The following is a 27,382-nucleotide window of genomic DNA, read 5'->3' as shown; positions in this document are numbered from 1 at the left end:
CACCTTTCACTTGCCTACGTTTTGCCGGTTCATGTTCTTTCAAGTCTTGACTTTGAGGCGGAATATCAGCTTATATTCCTATTCATACAGATGACAGACATTTCTAACCCCGTGGATATAAATATATATATATATATATTTATATGATCTAACAGTTTCCATTCCTCCTTTAGTTGAAGTGGGACAATTCAGATTCAGATCATCCTCCCATAACCATAAGAGATCAATGAGACAAGATATTTTAGCAAAAAACATAAGAAACAGAAACGAAAGATGAGTAAAATTGAAAATGAAACTCCGATACCCAAAGTGAAACCGTCCGATTCTGAGAGAGTTGAGAAAGTTCTAACCTATAAGTTCACTTCAGGGTTATGCAGAAAGTTTCGTCCCAAAGGACATCCCAAAGCAATTCATGGCTACCAAGTCCAATGCCCTGCTCTTGTGAAGTCAGTAACCCGTGTTTCGGAAGGGTAGATGACATATTACAAAATGATGTACTGATTTAAAGTTCTATACATACTCTAAAGAGACTTTAAAACCCGCCTACCTGTTTCCTTGGAACACCTCCATATATCCCAGACGAAAAATCAGTGCTTCCGTAAGATGAAGGACCAGACATCGGACAGACTTTGGCCCAAAGGCCAGTTTGATGGCATTTATAGCACTCATCTGAGGTACGGCCAACACTTGCCCGAGAAGATATTCTATCAGTATAGTCCCTCCTCATAGTGTACTGGACTATTCATAATGGTAGGGCAGGGCAATTTGTAGAGCTATGACCGGTAACTCCGCAACTGTTACAGAACACATCCATGCGTGAAGCAGTTTCTCCAAGCCTAGAACCACTGTACTGATTTCCATATTGTACCCCTTGATTTCTAGGTAACCCGCATTCTCTGGTAGCAGTTGTTGGTGCAAGATGTCTGCCTCCATCAGTCCCTATTCCAGTATAATCCATTCTATGATTAGGCGCGGTAATCTCTGCCTTCGATGCAGAACTAGAATCATTTGCTTTAATCTTATCAATCAAATCCCAAAGGCACCTCGATTCTGATGAAAATTGTACTTTTTCTACTTTTACCACTGTCGATTTCACACGCTGTTCATCACTAAAAGTTTCCTCCTTCACTTTCAACTTGAAAGTATATTTATTAAACATAACCTGTCGCGTGATTTCCATAAATTTTTCATCATTTTGGTTTTCATACCTCAAATGATACAAATCTTTTGCCGACACTTCCATGAGATCTTCACCAGACTCCTGAAAAGCAGTCACCCATGTTGTACCCGTATGATCCTGTATCTGGAACTGAATAACATACCTGTAGTCACATTCATCTACTGACCTATCACATTTATCACACCACCACTTCCCATTTCCATTATTTGTAACCTTTTTGTTGCATTGGCGATCCCCATTCATGACGGGACAAGCTCTGTAGCACAAATTGTCTAACTTGATGTATGCAATAGTTGCTACAACTGTAATCCAATCTGGCTTCTCAGAAGTCCCTAGCCTCTCATCTTTGATTTGTGATATAGTTTTCTATTATCTGTACTACTCACACTTGATGTTTCCTTAGAAATAGAGACAGGAGTATTCCTCCCCTCCCTGACAAACCATTCCTTTAGCCTGTGAGTCTCAGGAAAATTAGGATCTATAAATAACTGGGATGTAGAGATAGTTCCCACCGCCTTCCCATTAAAATCACTCACCCTACCAGTTTTCACAGCCAGAACTGGAAACTCCCCAGTATCACACAAAGATTGGAGCCTTTGTCCTTCAACATTACAAAACGCTCCCCATAAAGTTAATTCAACGCTTCGGCCAGACATGTCCATCAAATGAAGGATTCTCTTCTGAGTTTCTGTACCATTTTTTCTCATTATTGAAGCAGTAGGACTGATAAATGATACCACACCAATTATATCCACAATATCATTGTTCTCCATGCCTTCAACATCACTTATGGTACGGAAATGAAATTGCTGCCGTGGAATTGTGTTGTCATCCTCATAACACGGCTGTACTGTTGATGTGCTATCAAGAAAAATTTCATGCTCATTATTAAGGTGATTGAATGCCTTCTGAGCAGGTTTCAGACTTCCCCTAGAAATCAGATAAATCTTACCAGCTTCAATCTGGTTATAGAATTGGTCAACCACAGCATTAAAGCAGGTCACCCGTATTTCCCCACCATCAGAATCGAGGAGATCAAAAGAGAAAACTTTACCATCACCACGAGCATTGCTGTAGCGCCTAAGTTCTCCCTTTACTGTTACTCTGGCCTTTATTGCCCACCTGCCCTGATAAGGATACAGAGAAGAAATTGGGATTATCCTGGGTGGTGCCTCATTCTTGGCTACTGGCCCTCTATTAGCATACATGGGGGATGGCTGTTGATACGCAGGTATGGATTGGTGGATAGAGGTGCTTAGAGGACGTGAAACTGCTGGCCTAGGGCTATGGAAACCTGCACTCTGAACTCCACATGGTCCACTTGAAGATGATGATCCAGGAAAGCCAGCAGAAGGATCTGTTTTCGGATAAACAGGACGTGCATTTGCAGCAGGATATCTTACTTGCTCAGATTCATTCGTATAAGAACTACCATGAAACTGATTCATTCTAGGCTGCAGTAGAGTGGTCCTTGGCGTGTTCAACTTATCAGCCATACTGAAACCAACTGAGCTTCCTCGTACAGAATTAGTCTGTGCCATCACTATCCCAGGTTGATCAGTAGGGAATTGTGTGTGCCTAGAAGATTTGGGTGCTGGTACAGGCTTCCCAATGATATCATATTTTTCAACTATCACCTCCAACTCAATAATAATAACAATCCTGCATGCATGACATTCAACATAAGGTCATCAAGACAATTAACACATAAACCCACGCACAGATGCAACATAAATCACACAGCTTAAATAGACATAAACATTGACCCCATCATTCAGAATGTAACACTTGAATTGTTAACAACAATTTCAATTAATTGGAATATATTAATTTCAAGTTCAAGAAAGAAAAGAGTCAAATCAATAGTAAGACATACAAAATGCAGTACTATATAACATATATGACGATTAAATCTTCCACAACTCAAGCATTTGAGCAAGTGGCATATGTTAAAAACCAACAAGTCACTGCAATCCCAACTAAAAACCAAAACTTTACATTGCAAGTCCAAAAATTGCAGTCTCGAGTAACCGTACCGGTAGAATTGATTATAGAGATCGATCAAGTTACTAAAGTGCATTCCTCTCAACCCTCAAAGCACCCAATTCCAGCACCATATCAATTAACAAGTAAAAGAAGAAAAATTTATAAACCCACCCAGAAACACAAGAAACAAACAAGTAAGCATGCCGTGTCAGGATGAAAAGCCAACAAATATAGGTTCTTTATATTCAACAAAGATCTTCAAATGAATGGTGAAAGAGACAAAATAGTAATTAAGAAAAGATCTTTCGTTACATGCAATCTTGGATGACGTCGCAAATGTACTGAGTCAATTGAACAATGGAGCCGACTAGCAATTTAAAGGATTTCACAAGTTCGTTCTTACTGGTTGCAAGCACCCCTGGCTGCGTTAACGACCCATCCGATAGCAACAGCATGAACCTCTCGATCTTTTTCGGTTCTTGCTGCTGCTGTTGCGGATTCTTCGACGTAGTTTGAACCTCCTTCATCTCTATCACTTGAAGCACAGGTTTCAAGTCCCTCTCGGTGGTCACATCTTCGTTTATAATCCGAGCTACCGCCCCTCCCGTTAGATTGACCTCCATGGAAACCCTAAAATTAGAGACTTTTGGATACCAATGAGCGTTTGGATGGAGAGAAAGTGAGGGAAAACAAGAATGATGGGTTCAGATATTGAGAGAAATTGAAGGTTATATGGGGGGGGGGGGGGGGGGGAAGTTAAAACCTAGGCCAGAAAATGGAGAGCACCTCTTTACCTTTTCAACAGTTATTTGAGTGAGAGCGCGAGAGGGAGCGCAAGTCTGGAATTTTGGAAAATTTGTTTCCAATTAATGGGACTTGAATTTTTGAAATACCTAAACTGTCCTTTAGTTTAGTTTGGGTCATACTTCCAGAGTACAGTAATTGGTGTACGGTGAAGGAAATGTGAGGCATGATTGGTAAGGGAATAAAAATGAGTAAAATTAAGAGTGGATTATTAGTTGAGGTCCGGTGGAATACCAAATTTCAATGTGTAATTAATGAATAGAATATATAGCTGCAGTGACAGTTACTGAATTATTATTATTATTATTATTATTATTATTATTATTATTATTATTATTACGAGTTGAAGATGTGGAATTAAGGGCATAATCAATTATTTAACCTTATTAATTCATAGTAGCTTGTAAGAAAAAAGAGTATAAAAAGGTGATCAAAATAATTTCTTATGAACCTAACAAGAATTAATAAATTTATTTCATACGGTACTTGGATATATATGTTGAGAGAAAGATTTAAATTATTTTTTTTAGGTAAAGTTTTATATTAAAAATGATTAAATAAAAATTAAAATTAAAAATCAAAATTTATAAATTAAAAGATTTTATTACAAAGCTTTATCCAATATGCATATTTATATATATTCACTACTCATACAAAATACTTGTGTTCAGCAATCATTGCTGGACCAGTGTTAATTTTAACCTACACAAACATAATATTGGCAGAAAACGGTGCCATTCGATCCGCTATGCTTGTGATGCGTAGGTCTAACATTCTTTTCATTTGAGATTATAGATTTTAGGGCTGATAATATCTGCAGTGACAATATATAGTCCAGTCTATCAAAGTACGTTTAATTACATCTTGCCTGAATCTGAAATAATCCTTTCAATCTCTTCTAAGAGCCGCTCCTTTTCATCCGTCAGCTCCTTGTTCTGCTTTTGTAGCTCTTCTATCTGCTTAGTTTGTTCCGAGTCCTTTCTGAGATTTTTTTTTTTGGTACAAAATGTAAATTGGGTTAATAATGATAACTTGAAAGGCAACCAAGTTTAAGGCGACATGCCTGATACTTCAGCATAATTTGAGATTAGTATTTATAATACAATGTAAACTGAATAAACAGAAAAGGTGAAATCTGGTTGTTTTCTTGGCAGCTAGAAGCTGAATGAGCTTCTAATTCTATCACTGCAGAGACATGAGCTCTCAGAGCTTATAATGCATATGTATCCTGATAGCATTAATCACCATTTTAGCAGCTAGGAATTATTAGTAAAATTAACATTAATCCTGAGTTGTTTCTTACATTTTGTTTGAGCTACTCATTTTTCACTTGCTCAGAGAATTATTACCATCCTGATAGACAGACATAACTCGATCAACTTCCAAGTTATTGGCTACAATCTACCTATTATAAGTAACTTAACATTGATCCGTAATTACCTGTTCATGAAAGACAAGTTGAGTTTGAGAGAGCGCACTTCCTTCTCAATAGTTTCACAACGCTTTAAGACTGCTTGCATGTCAGATGGAATTGCTGGGGTCGAATTCCTTTCTTTTGCCTCTGCCATCCTAAATCATCAAGTGTTGAATGTAAACAAAAGATTTTCAACTATAAGCATCCTACCACAATAATTAAATCATACTCCCTCAAAATCTCAAGTAGTATGATATATCCACATAAATGCTGATAAGTAAAAGCTTGGATAATCTTAAAAATACAAAGACAGAAATTCTGCAAGTTAGCTCATTGGTAAGGAAGAGGATACTCTCCCAAGAGTTGCTCAGATTGTTTTACTTACTTTCCTGACCACTCCACTCTCCGCTTTTTCGTTGGGTCTGCCCTGTCCGCTGCATTATTTTTGGTTCGGTTAGTGAAGATTATATAGTTGTATAATCAGTATGCCAATGCATATGCAATGCAAAAGGAAGTCATGTACTTAGTACTTCTACCAGAATATGTATGTTGTAGACACCCATTTTGGTTAGGGTCCAATCGAGCCCATTCTGATCCAAGCCTAGTTGGGCCCATTCTGGTCCTAGCCCAAGTGAGTCCATTTTGATCCTGACCCAATTGAGCCCATTTTTGTTTGAACCCAACTGAGCCCATTTTGGTCAAGCCCAACTAAGCCCATTATAGTCCATTTTGGTCCAATTAGATTCTTTTATTATTATTATTATTATTTTTTTCTATTTCCTTTTTTGCTCAATCTGCACGTGAATGAAGATCAGGATCACAATATTTTTGGGTCAACAAAGAATCAAATTAATACTACTGAAATTTTGGATCTAAAATCTCTCCTGAACAGAATGTAATCTCAAGAATCAAGCTTGCAATTGATTCTGTCAGTTTCCTGAATTGATCATAGGCTGCCTATAAATTGAACATAATCTGCAAAGCAAAAACACACAGAGAGACACACAAAAAACATAAAGAAAATTATTGGGGAAATTCTAGGAAAAGTCTGACAATAAGGGTTTATGGGATTCGAAAAATAGGATTTTGGATTTGATTTAGAATTCTAATGGGATTTTAGGTTTCTAGAGGTGATTTTAAAGTCGTAAGAGATTCAAGAAGGGTTTAGGATGATTTAGGAATTTTTTTTGAATTTTTTTGGTTTTTTTTTTGAATTTTTTTGGATTTCCTGAAGAACTTTGAATTTTTCGACGAAAATTGAAGTGTCCGACGAGATTCAACAAAATTTCCAGAGTCTTATAGGTTTTAAAAAAATCGGTGGATTTTTCAATTTTTGGTTGAATTTTTCAACGAAATTTCCAAAAATCGATGGGATTTTCAGTTTTCGGTTGAACTTTCAGGAGAGAGGTCAAAGGTTTTGGGGTGTAGAGAGAGAAAGGTTTGGAGTTCTGAGGAAAATGCGTTGAAAGGTGCCTTATATACCGTCTCTACACGACGTCATTTTGGCAGCCTAAGATTTACGTGCCAACCCGCGTTTTGACCTGACCCGATTGTAGGTTTTTATTTTATTATTTTATTTTATTTTATTTTTAACCCATTTTTTATTTTATTTTATTATTTTCTTAAAAAAACAAACGAACCAAAAAGAAAACAAAAAATTAATTTTGCCATTGATATCTTTTTGAAAAATATATTTAAAAAAATAAAAACAAAATAAATGAAAAAAATTTCAAAAAGGTTTTTTTTTCTTGAAAATAATGTATTCAAAATAATATATAAATGAATAAAAATTTTGAAAGGTTTTGCTGTTATGATAAAATTCATAAATTATTTGATAAATTATAAAAATGAGTGAGACTTGAATAATTCGAAATCAAACTAGTGCCATCCCTCGGATAAGCATTTTGGGGGTGCTACAACATTCCTCATGCACAATTAATTTCCAAACCTAACCTCTGTTTTGCAAATCAAATTTAATCAGGTGGCTAATCACACCTAATCAAAAAAAAATTGTGACGACTCCTTTTCATTCCAACTCTAGCGATAGGTCAACAGATTTATACGTTATGACAACTTAATGACTCCACTAAGGACATATTAGAAAGTTAAACTAGTAAAAAATTTTTTATTATCCAAGCCTTGTCTAACAAATTTGAAATTACCTATTTTTATTACTTATATCTGCTTTATTATTGTTTATTTGTCCGCCCTATTATTCAGTATTTATATTTACCTAAATATTTGCTTATTATATCTATCATTCATTTGCATGTGCATAACATAAGCCCTCCACCCGAGCTCTATTTTTAGGAAGGAGTGAAGTACTTATACCCTTGTGAGATTTCATGTCTTCACATGGGCCTGCGAAACACTCCCATTCAGACTGAACCATTTTCGCTTGAAGCCTATGATAGGTGAAAATTTTGGTGTCTTACTAGTCTGTAATGGACCATGATGTAAGAAACAATTTGAGAACCTTTTAGAAATGGCATAAACCACATATAGTTGACTTTAGAAGCCCAACCATAGATAGAGCCTTATTTTCCCACCCGTTGTAGATAATCCAAAATCCTAGGTCATGCTGTTATGTTTTCCTATATTTCATTGAAATGACTAACTAATATCTGTATTCTTTTATCTCTTTTTGCACACATTCATGAACATATTCATAGATTGTATAATATTCTTGCCCCAAAGCTATTTCAACAAAAACCGTTATAGATTCCACAGAATGTCAGGTTTGCGCTTCATCTATGCTGTTCAAATGTGATTCTCCCACAGAGGTGAAGATCGAATCAGAAAAGAGACAACTAAAAGAAGAAGATTGTTTGCCACCTGGTCACGGGTCAAATCTTAAGCTCCGAATCCGCGCGACTCTGAGACCCGGACATTTACTCATCTGACGTCTCAGATCAGCCTAACCATCACGGTTTACACCCTTGTGAGGTATTGTCCGCTTTAACCCCCTAGCATCACGATTTTGTCCTATAAAAGACGCCTCACAAGGCAAAGGTGATGTGAGCCCTTATATACCCCAGTGACCCTCCTATTATGTTCGATGTGAGATTCATGACTCTTTCTTAGGTTCGTGACATTCTCTCGCACCCAATCTCGTGACACCCTCGTCATAGAGGCTAACCACCCTGCCTGCCTCCCTTGAGGTGCTTGACGTGGATCGAACGGTTTAGGACTGGCTCTGATACCACTTGTCACGGGTCGAGTCTTAAGCTTCAAACCCGTGCGGCTCCGAGACTAGGGCATCCACTCTACCGACGTCTCAGATCAACCTAACAATCATGGTTCACACCCTTGTGAGGTATTGTCCGCTTTGACCCCCCTTGACCTCACGATTGTCTTACAAAAAGCCCCTCACAAGACGGAGGTGGTGTGAACCCTTATATACCCCAGTGACCCTCCTATTATGTTCGATGTGGGATTCAGAACTCTTCCTTAGGTCTGTGACACCTACATTATCAGAAGAAGTCCACTTACTTCTCAAGCACAATAACGTGAAAAAGCTTGTCAGACACATGGAATGGTATGACCCCTTCAAGGCAAGAGGCTTTTTGTGAAAAGTTTAGACATATAGCACATCTCTTGTCAGTGGAGGTTGACTACTCACTTATTATGACGATAATACAATTTTAGGATCCCTTCTATCGGTGTTTCATCTTTAATGAGGTCAATTTAGTACCAACAATTGATGAGTACTCAACTCTGATGGGTATGCATCTATTGTATCCAAACAGAATAAACATGAAGAAACACAAATCAGAGAGTCACAGGAAGCTGAGTAAGAGGCTAGGGGTGAGAAAAAAAATTATAAATTCGTACATTCGAGAAAAAATGATCATAAAGGTATTCCGTGGGGGGTCCTACGAGATTTCATTATCAAGCATCCAAATGATGACCAAAGAATGAATGCATTTGCTCTAGCCATATATGGGTTGGTCATTTTTTCCAAGGTCATAAGAGACGTTGAGATAAAAGTGGTTGATCTATTTAAGCAAATTGAAAAAGGTTGTAACCCTTCACCAGTTATCTTGGCAAAAACTATTAGATCTCTGAGTTTTTGTAGGCAGATGAATAAAACATGTTTCATGAGTTGCATACCCTTATTATATGTACGGATAAAGAGCCATTTTGAATGCAAAAAAAGTGCCTTTACCAAACTTTATTTCCACACTCGGAATCCAATTAGAAAATTCTATCAGAGCACTTGGCCAGAGGTAAAGACTTAAAAAGAATGAAAATATCTACTACAAAGGCTCACGGCTAGTCAAGTAAGATGGTTAGCTCCATAGATAGGTAGAGAACCTATACTATACCAATGTGGAAATGAGACAGGGATTTCCCTTCTACGCTTATGTGGGTTAACAAGTTATGCCTCATTAATGGTAAAAATGCAGCATGAAGTTGAACAATTTATTCCTATGACCCGCAAGCTCGGCCAATTCGACTGCTCATATAGGGAGCCCGAAACCTTCCAAAAGATTGATAACATAATTAAAACCTATAAGAAGCCTAAGAGAGTAAGCTCAGGCCATTCACTAATCAAGTTACTTAAGGGTATTTGGTTTGGAGAAATAAAAGAGGTTAGGAGATTGCATTTGGGCCCCAGGATCGTCATTTACCAGTGGGTCAAGAATCTGATAAAAAGCTATTGAAATTAAAGCATGAGATGAAAAAAGAGAAACTGAGACAAGAGGTCTTAAAACTGCAGGAAGAAAAGGACCAATGGTAAAACAACGCAGAGAAACTAGAAATCCAAGCCCACAAAATTTTCAAAGAATACAGCAAAGCCTAGAAAGTTGTTAGAGAACAAGACGATGCCCTAAAAAAGCTGAAAGAGTTACAACAGGAGCATAAGAGGTTGTGCATGTAGGTACAAACTAAAGAAATAAATAATACTAAATTGGCTCGTGAAAATGAAAAGTTAAAATAAAAACACGACCACATAGAAATGCTTTCATAGAGGTTGAGTAAGAGTACCAATGGCTTTCAGATCACATTTTAACTTTGACATCAAAGTTGAGTAAACAGAAAAATCATGTCAGGTTCCTTACAGAAAGGCATAGAGAATTATCCTATCAGGTGTGGTGTGACAAAAAAGAAAGGTTAGGAAAACAAAAATATATAGAACACCTCACCGCTCAGATAGGCAAGACCATGATCTAAACAAGCAAGATGGCAAAAAAATCTAAAACTTTGAAAACTTTGATTACACTAGCATGAGAGCATGGACAGAAATTATTGAACTTTATTGAGAAAGCTAAAAACCAGTATGAGCAAATTAGACATTTCTATAGAGAAACAATATTAGATTTGATGTAAAATAGACTTCTGTAAAATAAATGAAAGTTTCTTTTTGTTGGATCTTTTTCAAAGGGCAAATATTTTCCTTTTACTTTCTGTTTTCTTTCATTTACATCACATTCACTCATGCATTCATTATCATAACATTATCATTGAATCTTTAATTATGGTACTAAGGTACAAAAATAGCTACTCATCAATATAATACTCGAGCTCGAGCTAGAAAGATGAAACAGGACAATACCAGTCATTTTGAAAGGATAGAGAAAGCCCAATAAGCATTAGAGGGAAAGTTGAGCCAAATTCTGAAAGCCCTAAACAAGATAAATAGGAAAAAATCAGTGAAAAAAGATACTTCACAAAAAGCTACTAATTCGACATATCCTTCAGGCTTTGGTCCACCATAAAATCAAACCACATCATTTTTCTAACCTCAACAAAGAGCTCTTTCGAAATACTATTACCCAGGAATGACCTATGCACTAGGTCATTAAACTGTCCAAAGCTATGATAATCCTGTTTTTGCTGAAAAAGTAATTGAGCCCATTCAACTCCCTACTGCAGATGAGGTAAAAGACAAGGAAAAGCCACAAGCAACTACACCCTTGGAAAATTTTAAAATTGATCAAGCTATAAACAGGCTTGAAAAAAGACTAAAGGTTGTAGAATGAATAGATTTCTATCGATCCATGGATACAGTGGGACTTTGCCTAGTACTAGATGTAGTGATGCCATCGAAATTTAAAGTACTAGAGTTTGAAAAATACGATAGTACCAAGTGTCTTATGACGGCACATGCCAATAATGAGAAACTGCTTATGCATGTATTTAAAGATAGTTTGATTAGATCTGCGACAAGATGGTATGTCCAATTAGATAGGACTCGTATCAAAACATGAAAGGATTTGACCAAATCTTTTATTAACCAAATCTTTTATTAACCAATACCGACATATCATTGATATGACTTTCAATCATCTCTCCTTACAAGTAATAGAAAAGAAAGCGTCTGAATTGTTTAAGCAAGATACTCAAAGGTGACGAGATGTGACTGCTTAAGTACAACCTCCTTAATAGAGAAAGAAACCACTATGCTATTTGTGAGCACTCTAAAGTCGCCTTATTATGAGATGATTGAAAATGTGACAAAATTTAACAGACATGGTGATTTCAAAAAAAATCATCAAAAATGCTATCAAAAATGGTAAGCTTGAAATAGGTGAATCTTCTAAAAGAGCACTTAAGAAAAAAGAAAGCAAGATTCAAGCTGTGAATCTTGAAGGACAACAATTCAAAAGCTACACTTGCCCTACTTACCCTACATACCAGTACATAGTGAATCATACTTTGGCATCTCTTCACCAATCAACTACTCGATCATCTTATCCATCTTTTTCAAGATCCCCTGCTCACTCGACTAGCACAAGTAATACTAGAACCAGAGAAAGGCCAACATTTGACCCCATACACATAAGTTATATAAAGTTGTATCAAGAGCTCTATAAAAATCATTTAATACCCTCAATCTTTGCAAAACAGCTTGAACCTCTTTACCCTAAATGGTATGATTCCAATGCCCATTGTAACGATCATTTCGGAGTAACAGGACATTTTACTGAAAATTGCATTCTCTTCAAACATAAGATACAAAGTTTAATTAAGGAAGGACTAATAAACTTTGATACCAGTGAAAGCTTTGCACTTAATATCAGTGGAAATATTTTGCCAAGTTATACAATCAATGCTTTGGACACGGGTGAAAAACATGTGAAAAAGAGGGTAAAAAAGCTTAAGATGCCACTTGACCAGCTATATGAAGCTTTACGTAAAGCCGAAATGATACAACCAGTGGCTCCATGCACTCGTGTGGGAAAACACAACCCAATTCAAACAAGTAAATATCATGACAAAACACTAGGTCATTCAATTGATGTCCGCAAACAATTCTGTAATGAAGTTCAAAAACTGATGGATTTTCACCAAATAAAATTGTATGAAGAGTTGAGAGCCTCAAAAGACACTAAAATGGCTATGACAAACAAGTGGGTGCCAAAACCTGTCATTATACACTATAAAGAGAAGCCATAATCAGCTAGAAATAAGTTTGTTTCCAAACCAGTGGCCCTCAAAGTTCCACACCCATTCTCTTATAAAGATAACAAAACGGTACCCTAAAACTATGAATATGAGGTGACAATTTAAAGGCAGCAAAAAGATGTGCTAAAAGTTAAAACTGCCCATATAATAAGAATATGGAGCATAACTAAAAGTGAGAGATGTTACACTTTAGAAACTTTGGATAAAACAGAAAAAGGGAAAAGAAAGCAAACTGAACCAGAGATTTCAAAGAAAGATACATTAAACTTGTGTCTGAAAAGGAGGCCTGCGAGTTTCTGAAACTAGTCAAACACAGTGATTACTTTGTGGTGGAGCAATTGAATAAGATACCAGCCAAAATTTCTTTATTATCACTTCTTCTGAACTTTGAACCGTATCACAATGCCTTGTTAAAGGTATTGAATCAAGCTTATATAACCCATAATGTCTTTGTGGAGTATGTAAATCATCTGACAGGCAATCTAGTAATGCCACACCATATCTCTTTCAACGATGATAAGATTCTACCAGAAGGTAGAAGAAGCACTAAGGCATTACATATCACTGTTAAATGTAAAAGCCATATAGTAGCTAAAGTCTTTATTGATAATGAGTCAGCCATTAATGTTAGGCCCATATCCATTTTAGCTAAGTTACCATTTAATATGTCTCATATTCAAAATAATCAAATGGTAGTCCAAGCATTTGATGATACCAGACAAGAAGTATTGAGAGACGTTGAGCTACCTATTCAAATTAATCTGTGTTTTCAATATAAAATTTTAAATTATGGATATCTCTTCATCATACAGTTGCTTATTAAGAAGGGCATGGATCCACAATACAGGTGTTGTTCCTTTGTCACTGCACCAAAAAATCAAATTCAATGTAAAAAAGGCAATTGGTGATTGTGGTAAACTAGGAAGATTTGTTGGTAACCCAACCTATAAATGCCCTATATGTAAAAACAGTAGAAGAATCATTAGAATACTCATACATATCCTTTGAACCTATCAATGCAGTAGGTGAAAGGCTCAAATTCAGTCGAATCATGATTAATCAGATGATTAACAAGGGTCGAAGTATTGAATTTGATCTAGGCAAAAACCTTCAAAGAATAAGAGAATTCCCAAAGCTTGAAGACAATAATGGCAGAACAAGATTAAGTTATGAGATGGAAAAATTACCAAGCCTTGGCAAGAGGGCAAAGAATAAGTCGACGATTGTTCCCCATTTAAATGAGACTTTCATTCCTGGAGGATATATGCTTCCAAAAGCTAAATATGACACAAGAAAGGAACCGAAATGGGAGAAAGCTTTTGCCAAGCTATCCATTCACATGGTGGATGATTGAAGCCAAAATGAAGACACCGTGGTTTACCCTTGCCCGCCAAGATATGAATTACAGAATTGAAGGATCATTCAAATGCCTATTATTTATGATCACATCTTCTAATTGCTTATGCCCAAAGTATTGGGATAAAATCTTATGTTTGGACTTTTTATATTTTGTTATTTCAATAAAAGTAAGAGCATGCATTTTGTTTATTTTTTCCATTCCATTCATCCCATCATCAAAATCTCTTGCCAATATTTCTTATTCTATTAACTTTCAAGTTACCAAATAAATACGAAGACAATCATGACAATGATATGAGATTTAACTTTGAAAATTCAATTAATATTGATAAACTTGCACTGAGAAAAATTTTAAAGAATATACCATCTTCAGATTTAATGAGGCTAATTGAACAGGAAGATAAATTCATTGAGCCTTATCAAAAAGTGGTCGAATTGGTCAATTTAGGTGATCTTACAAACAAGAGAGAAGTCAAGATTGACACTTCACTTTCGGTTATTGACCAATAGCGATTAAAGGATTTGCTTCGAGAATTTATGGATGTCTTCTCTTTGTCTTACCAAAATATGCCTAAACTCAACACCAAAATAATGAAGCATAAGTTATCATTGAAGCCAAAATGCAAATCAGTGCAGCAAAAACTAAAAAGAATGAAACCAAAAATGCTGTTAAAAATAAGAGAGAAAGTTAAAAAACAGTTCAATGCAGGCTTCTTGCAAGTGACCAAATATCCTGAATGGGTGACTAATATAGTACATGTCCCTAAAAAGGATGACAAGATGCGGATGTATATAGACTATAAAGATCTGAATAAAACTAACCCTAAGGATAATTTTTTTCTACCTCACATTGATACCTTAATGGATAATACAGCTTGACATTCAGTATTCTCTTTCATGGATGAATTCTTTGGCTATAATCAGATAAAAATAACCCCAGATGACATGAAAAAGATCATTTTTATCATCATGTGAAAAATTTTTTGCTACAAAATTATGCTCTTCAGATTAAAAAACGTTGGGACAACTTATCAAAGGGCTATAGTAACATTTTTTCATGATATGATGCATAAAGAAATTGAGGTGTATGTGGATGACATGATTATCAAATCTCGAAAAAGATAGGATCATGTAATCAACCTCAGAAAGTTATTTAAAAGGTTGAAAAGGTTCCAACTCAAGCTGAATCCAACTAAATGTACATTTTAAGCCAGGTCAAGGAAGTTGTTAGGATTTATAATCAGTGAAAGAGGGATAAAAATGGATCCAGTTAAAATTCAAGCTATTCAAAATTTATCACCACCAAGTACTTAAAAAGAGGTTCAAGGTTTCTTGGACAGATTGAACTATATATCCAGATTTATTTCTCAACTTACTCTCAAATGTGACCTCATTTTCAAACTCTTTCAAAAAAATAATCCGAGGAAATGGAGTGAACAATGCCAAGAAGCCTTCAATAAAATTAAGTAGTATTTATTGAACCCTCCAATACTAGCATCTCCTATTTCAAGAAATCATTGATTTTATACCTAGTAGTACATGAAAGCTCGATAGGATGTGTTAGGCCAATAGGACAAATCCAGTAAGAAAAAAAGAATTATTTATTACCTAAGCAAAAAATTCAGAGTAAAAGTTCAAGTATTCATCACTAGAGAAAATATTGACAGCTAAAAGACTCAGGCAATACATATTGTACTATACCATTTTGCTTATAGCTAAATTAGATCCCATCAAATATATTTTCGAAAAATCTTCACTATAAAAAAAAATTACAAGATGGCAAGTGATGTTTTCTGAATATAACATAGTATATGTGAGTCAAAAAATAATCAAAGAGAGTGTCATTGTTGAATTCTTGGCAAATAGGGCCGTTGATGATTATAAGCCCATGAAGTTTGATTTTTCAAATGAAGAATTAATGAGCATTTTAAAATAAAAAAAAGATGATGATAAAGAAGAAACATGGTGAATGTATTTTGATGGAGCCGTTAATGCCATAAGACATGAGATTGAAGTAGTTTTGATATCTCCAAGAAGCACTACTATCTTGTTACAGCAAGATTGAATTTTAACTATACCAACAATGTCGCTGAATATGAAGCTTGTATCATGAGGTTGCACACGACTTTGGACAAAAAAATTAAACTATTAAAGGTATTTGAGAACTCAGCTTTAGTCATTTATCAATTGAAAGATGAATAGGAGACAAAGGATTCAAAACTCATCATTTATCATAAATACATTTTAAAGTTGTGCAAATAGTTTAAAATAATTTGGTTTGAACATTTAGCTCATGAAGAAAATCAAATTGCAAATGCCTTAGCTATCTTGGCCGTAATGGTACAGATCAATGATACTATCGAAATTCAACCCATCAAATTAGATATCAAGGATGTGCTAGTACATTGCACTAACTTGGAAAAAAAAAAGATGGTTGCCTCTGGTACCATGATATTATGTAGTATCTAAAAAATCAGTAGTACCCAGATTTAGCAAAGAAAAATGATAAGAGAGTCTTGCAAAGATTAGCCATGAGATTCTTCTTAGATGGGAATACAAAAGAGGTAAAGACCAAGTGTTACTCCATTGTGTAAATGCATCTAAAGCCAAAAAAAATTATTTAGGATATGTACAATGGTGTATGTGGGGCACATACAAATGGGCATATGATGACAAGACAGGTCATACAAGCTGAGAATTACTGGTTGATGATGAAAAAAATTGCATCGATTACGCTCAAAAGTGTCATAAATGCCATATTTATGCGGACAAAATTCATGTTTCGCCTAGTGTTTTGCATGTCATAGCACCACCTTGGCCATTTTCTAGGTGAAAGATGGATGTCATTGGACCTATCACACCAAAAGCCTCAAACAGAAATAGATTCATTTTTGTGATAATTAATTACTTCACTAAATAGGTCGAAGCTACCTTTTTCACAGCAGTGACTAAAGCAGTGGTTTGTAAATTCATCAAAAAAGATAATTTACAGATATGGGTTTCTAAAAAAAATCATATCCAACAATGCAAAAAATTTGAATAGTAAGATGATGCAAGAAGTATGTACTCAATTCAAGATCACACACCATAATTCAACTCCTTATTGCCCAAAAATGAATAGAGCAGTAAAAACTGCAAACAAGAACATCAAAAGAATTCTAAAAAAGATGACTGAAATGTATAAAGATTGGTATGAAAAATTACCTTTTGCACTACATGCATATCAAACTTCTGTACACACTTGTAAAAAAACTAAGAAATAAAACTATGTGAAAAACTAAAAATAAAACTGAATGCATATTGAAAAATTGTTTATTAGAAATTATAAAATAACCTTAAGTTTATATACAACTAATTAGGGGTTAAACTAAGAAACTAAATTTTTTAAAAAATTGATCATATAATTGAGGAATTATCTATCTTAATTTTTTATCATTAATTTTAGATATACAAATACTTAATTCTAGATATACAAATATAAATATACATATTATAAAATTACAACAAATTGTAAATAAGTGTTTTCTCACACTCCCCCTCAAGCTGATGAATAAATGTTTTCTATTCTCAGCTTGAAAATAATTTCTTGAAATGTTACATTTCTGTGATCTTTAGTCAACACATCTGTAAATTGACCTTTGGTTGATACATAAAGTGTACAAATCAACCCATTGTCTAGTTTTTCCTTTATGAAATGTGGATCTACTTCAATGTGTTTTATTCTGTCATGTGGCACAAAATTATGTGCAATGCTTATTGCAAACTTGTTATCACAGTAGAGTCTCACTGATCCATCTCACTTGATCTTCAAGTCTTCTAGGATAATCTTTAACCATAATAGTTCACAAATTTCCTAAGTCATTGCTCTGAACTCTACTTCAACACTTGATCTTACCTTCACATTTTGTTTTTTACTCCAAGTCACAAGATTATCACCTAAAAAAATGCAATAGCCTTAGGTGGATCTTCTATCAATTACTGAATTTGCATAATCAGCATCTGTATATACTTCTAAAACTAGCATCGAATTTTTTTTGAATAAGATATTTTTTTCAAGATTAACCTTTAAATAATGTAATATATGATAGACAGACTGTAAGTGTACTTCTTTAGCACTATGCATAAATTAACTTACCACACTCACAACATATGTTATATTAGATCTAATATGTGAGATAAAAGTCTTTCAACTAATCTTTGGTACATCTCTCTATCTACAACATCTTCATTAGCTTCTTCAATTTTATGATTAGGATCTATAAGGATATTTGCAGGTTTACATGCGAACTTTTTAGTTTCCTTTAGAAGATTCATCACATATTTCTGTTGTGAGATGAAAATACAATGCCATAAGTGAGCTACTTCAATTCCTAAGAAATAATTCAATCTTTCTAGTTCTTTTATCTTAATTCTCTAGCCAAACATTATTTTAGAGATTTTTTTTTTCATCATCTCCAATTACAGTTATATCATCAACATACACTAATAGACTGACTCTTTCTGAATCAGAATACTTGATAAACAATGTGTGATCTCCTTGACTCTATTTATATCCCATTACTAGCATCACTTTAACAATTCTCTCGAACCAAGTCTTACGAGACTGTTTAAGGCCATATAAAACCTTTTTCAACTTGCATACTTTGTTTGCTTCTAGATGACCTCCAAATCCCGTTGGAACCTTTGTATATATTTGTTCTTCCAAATCATCATGTAAAAAAACATTCTTTACATCAAATTGTTTAAACTGTCAATTGTAATTTGTAACCAATGATAACAAAATCCTAACTGTATTCATTTTGGCAATTGGAGCAAAGGTTTCCTGATAATCCATTCCATAAGTTTGAGTGTAGCCCTTAGCTACTAATTTGACTTTATACCTTTCAACAGTACCATCCGTTTTGTATTTTACAGTTAAAATCCATTTATACCCCACTTAATTTTTTTCTTTAGGTAACTCTATTAGTTCTTATGTCTTATTTCTCTCTAAAGCCTCCATTTCTATTTTCATGGCTTGCCTTTATTTTTTACTAGATAATGTAGTTGAAACAAAAATAGTATTTAAGCTCACAAAAAAATTTTTGTGGGATGGTGAAAATTTTTCAAATAACACAAAATTAAAGATTGGGTATAGTGGATACTTAGTACATTCTCTGATTTCTTTCATAATGACAATAGGCAGATCATAATTACTAGTTATAATTTTAGGAGATTCATGCTCATTTTGAGAAACAGAGTAAAAAATTATAATTACTTCATTTTCAAAGTTAAAATCATGTTCTTGGACTAACACTGATTTAGGATCTAGAACTTTTCTTCTTAAGTACAATTGTAATTCTTTCATAAAATCAAGAACAATATTATTTTTTGTCACATCTTCTGTATTTAAAATGGGTTCAGACTCAAATTCAATGTTCGACTTGTGCTCAGCAGAAACAAGTTTCGACTCAAAAGAATTAATAGATGAAAATGTTGAAAAGAACAAATCAAGCAAAAAAAAAATTTTTATCCTTATCTTCCATGAATGAAGTCTCCCCTTAAAGATAAAGTTGAGTAAAAAATGATTTATTTTTTTCAAAAGTTACATCTACAGATAATTTTTTGGTAAGAGGATAACAGCACTTATACCCTTTTTAAATTGATAAATACCCCACAAAGATACACTTAATCGCTCTTGGATCCAACTTTCCCTTATTATGACTGTGAACATGAACAAATGATGTACAACCAAATATCCTAAGTGTGAGGTTATTTGTGATATTAAGATTGGGATAGAATTGTAAGAATAGTTTCATAGGAGTTTTAAATCCCAAAACCCTTGAAGGTAACCTATTTATAATGTGTGTGACAGTGAGAACAACTTTTCCCAAGTGAGATTTGAGTACATTTGTTTTAAAAAAAAGCTCAAGTTATGGCTAGTAAATGATTTATTTTTCTCTCTGCTACTCTATTCTGTTGTGAAGTATTAACATAAGATGACTCATAGATAATCTCCTCTTTTTGAAAATAAATGGTTAAACTCTGATTGAAATAGTCCTTTGCATTATCAGACCTAAATCTTTTTATTATCACTTCAAATTGATTTTGGATCATGTTTTGAAAACTTAAAAATATACTATTTACATTTGATTTGAATTTAAGTAAGAAAACCTAAAAGACTTTGGTACAATCCTCTATGAATGAAGCAAACCATCTTGCACCAGAAATATTAAGAATTGTAAAGAAACTCCAAATGTCACTATGAATCAAGTAAAAAAAAGTAAAACTTCTTTTGTTACTAATTGAAAAAGACACGTTTGTGCTTTGTAAGTTAACAAACATCACAATGAAAATCTTCGACATTTAATCTTTTAAACAAAAAAACATGTTTTTCAAAGTTTCAAAATAAAGATGTCCAAGACGAAAATGATAAAGTTAAATTTTATCTTTATTGAAAGATTTTTCAAAAAAAAATGACAAAGGTAAACTATTTTTTATATTACTTATGTTATTTGATATCTCAAAATAGTATAATCCATCTTTCTTCTTAGCAAGTCCAATCCTTTTCCCCGAACTCTAATCTTAAAATTCATAAAAAAAAGATCAAAAGTCACTTTGCAATTTATATCTCTGGTAAATTTTTGTATAGAGATTAGACTAGTAGATAATCCAGAAACATGAAAAACATTTTTTAGAACAAACGATGGATTAACTTGAACATCTCCTAATCCTACCACTATAGTAAGTGAACCATCTACAACAACAATTTTCGTATTACTAGGATATAGGGTATATGTATTAAACTTTTGTAAAAAATGTGTCATATGATCTGTGACTCCTAAGTCAATGACCCAAAAACTCGTAATATTCTCAACCGAGAGATTTAATCCATAAGAACCAAAAATTTTACCTAAATTAGATATTTTACCCAAAGAACATACCACAATAAGCTTTTCAAGGATTTTCAATAAATTTTTCATTTTTTCAATTTCTTCTCTGTCGAACTCTCATTGTTTTTGAAATATCTGTAGTACTTCGATGATTTTTTCAATTGACATTTTCTCAAATTGGGTGGTAATGATATCTTTTTTTAAACTGAAATAATCTTAAGATATAACCAGAAATGACTCTTAGCAATGAAGGCTAAAAAAAAAAAAATGGAATGGCTATGAAGACTTTAATAAGATTCGACAATAAAAGCCTAAATAGGTTTGGCAATGAAAGCCTAAAATAGAAGTCAATAATAATGTTAAAAATTTTACTTTTCAAAAAGAACCTAAAACTCTGATACCATATGAAAACAATTAAAAAATAAAACTATGTGAAAAACTAAGAATAAAACTGAATGTATATTGAAAAACTACTCATTAAAAATTATACAAGAACCTTAAATTTATCTATAACTAACTAAAGATTAAACTAGTAAACTAAATCTTTTTTAAAAACTGATCCTATAACTGAGGGATTGTCTATCCTAATTTTTTATCCTTAATTCTAGATATACAAATACTTAATTTTAGAGATACAAATACTTAATTCTAGATATACAAATATAAATATATATATATTACAAAATTACAACCAGCTACAAATAAATATTTTCTCACCTACTGGGTAACTTCATTCTCTTGGTTTATGGGATGGATGTTGTATTGCCAATAAAAGTAAAAATCTTATCGCTAAGAGTCCTAAGGGAAGTGAGATTAGAAGAAGTTTAATGAATTCAAGAACGTTATGAGCAATTGAACTTTATTGAAGAGAAAAGATTGACGACGCTTTGTCATGGCCAATTGTACTAAAACAAGATGATGATAACTCATGACAAAAATGTCACACCTTGTCAGTTCCAAGAGAGAGAGTTGGTGCTAAAAAAAATTCTTCCAAGTCAGCATGATGACAAAAAAAAGTAAACTCCGAATTGAGAAAACCTTTATATGGTAAAAAAGAGCTTTTTCGGAATGAGCTTTAATCTTGTCAAAGATGAATGGATATGAACTTCCTAGTCCTATCGATTCTGACGCAGTAAAAAAGCATTTTGCTTGATTAAAAAAAAGAAAAAAAAAGAAAAAAAAAAGAAAGTTCAAATCGAAAACCCGAAAGGGCGATTTAAACCCCAAAAAGAATAAAAAATCAAAATAAAAAAAAGAGAAAAAAAAGTTCAAGTCGAAATCCCAGAAGGGCAACTTGGATCCAAAGAAAAAGGTTCTGAAAGATAGCTTCAATTGGCACTACTTGGGAAGCCATAAAGGATAACAAATTCCAAAAAGCTTTAAAGTTTTGAGACATCATGTTTTAGTTGAGTTTTTGAAAGAAATTCAAGATTTAGTCATGGTTGTCTAAGCATTTGTCTTGGGGCATTACTACCCCAAAATAACTGCTCCTATGTATTCTTTTTCCTTCCTATCATCATTTGTAACTGATTATCTAAATAAATAAAAGTCATCTTTTCATTCTCTAAATCCTATACGTTGTCTTTTTTCTTTATATCTTGCAATGAATGGAAGAAATGCATAACTTGCATCTTCATTCTTTTAAATTAGGATAATAATTAATAATTAAACAAAATCATAAGAAATGTGTGATTTTGAAAGATTGAAAAAGATAAAGGCAAAAGATGAACCAAAAAAAAAAAATTTAACTTCCATGGTTCTCTTTCGGATAAACGGACAGGCGAACGCAAAAGTTTCTTTGCCAAAAATGCCTCAAAGATGATGAAAAATAATTACTTTGCATACTTCCAGGTTGATGAAAAATGATTTCTTTGTTAAAAATGTACCTCCAGATTGATGAAAAATAGTTTTTTTGTCAAATGTGAAAAGGTATTTTTTCGTTAAAATGCACAGTGAAGATGAACATACAAGATAATATCAATTGATTTCTCTATCAAAAGTGTATAGAAATGAGAATACAAAAACCTTCGTACCACAATCAATGATTCATTTGCATCCTAGATAAGGCATACATTTACATTATTCACCCACTTGATCTTGGCTCAGTCCAGATCATTTTTTGTGATTTGGGATTCCATCATGATTATTTATTTTCGACCTCGACTCGATCCTAATCGCTTTATTGTGACTCGTGGTTTCGTTCTGATCACTTGATCTTGGTTCAATCCAAATTATCTCTATTGTCATGATTTCATCTCGATCAATCATTTTTTACCTCAACTCGATATTGATCGCTTTATTTAGATTTATGATTTCGTCCTAGTCACTTGATCTTGACTCAATCCAAATCATTTTTTATGATTCGTGATTTCATCTCGATCATTCATTTTCAACCTCGACTTGGTCTTAATCGCTTCATTTTGACTTGTGATTTTATCACAATCACCTGATTTTGGCTCAGTCCAAATCATTTATTATGGTTCGTGATTTCGTCCCGTCCCGATCATTTATTTTCAACCTTGACTCGATCCTGATAGTTTCATTTCTTATGACTCGTGATTTTATCTCGATCGCTCGCTCTTGACTAAGTCCAGATCATTGCTTATGATTTGTGGTTTCGTCCCAATTATTATTTTCGACTTTGACTTAGTCTTGATTGCTTCATTTGACTCATGATTTAATCCCGATCCTCTCCCTTGATTCGGTCCAAGTCATTTTTTGAATTCGAGTCCAAAATGGGTGTCTAGGTCTTTGCAACATCCTTGTATAACAAAAATGTGCAAAGAGGGACAATTGTAAACATACATTTTGATCCAGATCCAATTGAACCCATTCTAATCCTAGCCCAACTGGGCCAATTATGATCTTGGCTCAAATGGGCCTATTTTGATCCTAACCCAATTGGGCCTATTTTTGTCCAAACCTAACTGGGCCCATTTTGGTCCAATTAGATTATTATTATTATTATTATTATTATTATTATTATTATTATTATTATTATTATTATTATTATTATTATTCTGTTTCTTCTTCTGCTTAATTTGCACGTGAATGAAGATCATAATATTTTTAGGTCAACACAAAATCAAATTAATACTGCTAAAATTTTGGACCTAAAATCTCATATGAACAAAATGCAATCCCAAAAATCAAGCTTAAGATTGATTTTGTTCGTTTCTTGAATTGATCCTAAGCTGTCTATAAATTGAACCTAATCTGCGAAGCAAGAATACATAAAGACACACATAAAACATAAAGAAAATTATTAGAAAAGTTTCAAAAAAAGTCTAGCAGTAAAGGTTTTTAGGATTCAAAAATTAAGATTTTAGATTTGATTCAAAATTTTAATGGGATTTTAAGTTTCTTGAGGTGATTTTAAAGTTGTAAAAGGTTCATGAAGGGTTTAAAATGATCTAGAAATTTTTTAAAATTTTTTTGATTTTTTTTTTTGAATTTTTTTGGGTTTCCTAAAGAACTTTGAATTTTCAGGTCAAATTTTTCGACAAAGATTGAAGTTTTCGATAAGATTCCAACAAAATTTTCAGAATCTAGCAAGTTTTCCAAAAATCGATGAGTTTTTTAATTTTCGATTGAACTTTCCGATGAACTTTCTAGAGAGAGGTCAAAGGCTTTGGGGTGTAGATAGAAAAGAGCTCTGGAGTTACGAGAAAAAAATGCTAAAAAGTGCCTTATATACCACCTCTACACCACGTCATTTTGGCCACTTAGGATCCACGCATCGACTCGAAAACCCGCATCCTGACCTAACCCAATCACAAGTTTTTTTTTTTCATTTTTATTTTATTTTATTTTATTTTATTTCTAACCCATTTTTTATTTTCTACCACTGATATCTTTTTGAAAAATATATTTAAAAAAAAAACTTCAAAAAAAAATTTGTTCTTGAAAATAATGTTTTCAAAATAATAAATAAATGAATAAAAATTTTGAAAGGTTTTATTGTTATAATAAAATTCATAAATTATTTGATAAATTATAAAAATAAGCAAAGCTTAGATAATTCGAAATTAAACCGGTGCCATCTCTCAGATAGGTATTTTGGGAGTGCTACAATTTTCTTCATGCGCAATCGACTTCCGAACCTAACTTCTGTTTTGCAAATCAGATTTAATTAGGTGACCACTCACACCTAATCAAAAAAGATTTGTGACGACTCTTTTTCATTCTAAGTCTAACGATAGATTTACGGATCTATACGTTATGACTCATGTCAGAAGAAACGAGACAATTTTCAAGAACGCTTATTCAATTTCAATTAAGAATGAGTTGATTCGAATGGAACTAAAGACTTGAACTTAGCAAATACATAAAAACTTCATAATCCCTCACAAAGTAGTGATTATTAATATTATGCATTTATAGAAGTCTATCTCCATTTCCTGGCACAGAAGTTACTACTATCGTTTAATCAAAATATTCAATTTGGTTTGGTCCTGACTCCTTAGTAAAGCCTTTTTTATTCTATGAAATGGATCAGATCCACCTCAAGAGGACAGGGATTTTGCTCCCTTTTACAAGAATAGAAGCCAAATACGGAAAGCTAAGTACCTGAACCTGCTGATGTCCTTCCTCCTAAAGAATTAGTCTGTGCCATCACTGTTCCAGGTTGATCAGTAGGGATTTGTGTGAGCCTAGAAGATTTTGGTGCTGGTACAGGCTTCCCTATGATATCATATTTTTCAACTATCACCTCCAACTCAATAATAATAACAATCCTGCATGCATGAAATTCAACATAAGGTCATCAAGACAACTAACACATAAACCCACGCACAGATGCAACATAAATCACACAGCTTAAATAGACATAAACATTGACCCCATCATTCAGAATGTAGCACTTGAATTGTTAACAACAATTTCAATTAATTGGAATATATTAATTTCAAGTTCAAGAAAGAAAAGAGTCAAATCAATAGTCAGACATATAAAATGCAGTACTATATAACATATATGACGATTAAATCTTCCACAACTCAAGCATTTGAGCAAGTGGCATATGTTAAAAACCAACAAGTCACTGCAATCCCAACTAAAAACCAAAACTTTACATTGCAAGTCCAAAAATTGCAGTCTCGAGTAACCATGCCGGTAGAATTGATTATAGAGATCGATCAAGTTACTAAAGTGCATTCCTCTCAACCCTCAAAACACCCAATTCCAGCACCATATCAATTAACAAGTAAAAGAAGAAAAATTTATAAACCCACCCAGAAACACAAGAGACAAACAAGAAAGCATGCCGTATCAGGTTGAAAAGCCAACAAATATAAGTTCTTAATATTCAACAAAGATCTTCAAATGAATGGTGAAAGAGACAAAATAGTAATTAAGAAAAGATCTTTGGTTACATGCGATCGTGGATGACGTCGCAAATGTACTGAGTCAATTGAACAATGGAGCCGACTAGCAATTTAGAGGATTTCACAAGTTCGCTCTTGCTGGTTGCAAGCACCCCTGGCTGCGTTAACGAACCATCTGATAGCAACAGCATGAACCTCTCGATCTTTTTCGGTTCTTGCTGCTGCTGTTGCGGATTCTTCGACTTAGTTTGAACCTCCTTCATCTCTATCACTTGAAGCACAGGTTTCAAGTCCCTCTCGGTGGTCACATCTTCGTTTATAATCCGAGCTACAGCCCCTCCCGTTAGATTGAACTCCATCGAAACCCTAAAATTAGAGACTTTTGGATACTAACGAGCGTTTGGATGGAGAGAAAGTGAGGGAAAACAAGAATAATGGGTTCAGATACCGAGAGAAATTGAAGGTTATAGGGGGGGGAAGTCAAAACCTAGGCCAGAAAATAGAGAGCACCTCTTCACCTTTTCAACAGTTATTTGAGTGAGAGCGCGAGAGGGAGCGCAAGTCTGGAATTTTGGAAAATTTGTTTCCAATTAATGGGACTTGAATTTTTGAAATACCTAAACTATCCTATAGTTTAGTTTGGGTAATACTTCCGGAGTACAGTATTTGGTGTACGATGAAGGAAATGTGAGGCATGTTTGGTAAGGGAATAAAAATGAGTGAAGCATATATATATATATATATATATATTAATCAAGAGTGGATTATTATTTGAGGTTGTCCGGTGGAATATCAAATTTCAATGTGTAATTAATGAATAAAATATACAGCTGCAATGACAGTTACTGAATTATAATTATTATTAGTACGAGTTGAAGATATGGAATTAAAGGCATAATCAATTATTTAACCTTATTAATTCATAGTAGCTTGTAAGAAAAAAGAGTATAAAAAGGTGATCAAAATAATTTCTTATGAACCTAACAAGAATTAATGAATTTATTTCATATATATATATATATGTTGAGAGAAA

General features: G+C 33.7%; 1 pseudogene across 1 annotated transcript; it reads right to left on the bottom strand.

The window, feature by feature from the left end:
- Positions 1 to 256: 256 nt before the first annotated feature.
- Positions 257 to 27,001, bottom strand: LOC111275621 (replication protein A 70 kDa DNA-binding subunit E-like; annotated as a pseudogene). Its single transcript, XR_016328998.1, has 2 exons — positions 26,398 to 27,001; positions 257 to 2,842 (listed from the first exon to the last, which is right to left on the bottom strand). The product of XR_016328998.1 is annotated as a replication protein A 70 kDa DNA-binding subunit E-like (transcript).
- Positions 27,002 to 27,382: the final 381 nt, after the last annotated feature.

This window comes from Durio zibethinus, chromosome 17 (assembly GCF_047325235.1).
Source record: "Durio zibethinus cultivar Kanyao isolate XHJ-2024 chromosome 17, ASM4732523v1, whole genome shotgun sequence".
Classification (NCBI taxonomy): Eukaryota; Viridiplantae; Streptophyta; class Magnoliopsida; order Malvales; family Malvaceae; genus Durio; species Durio zibethinus.
Note: the sequence above shows the minus strand (reverse complement) of the source record. Positions and strands in the feature narration are given on the sequence as shown.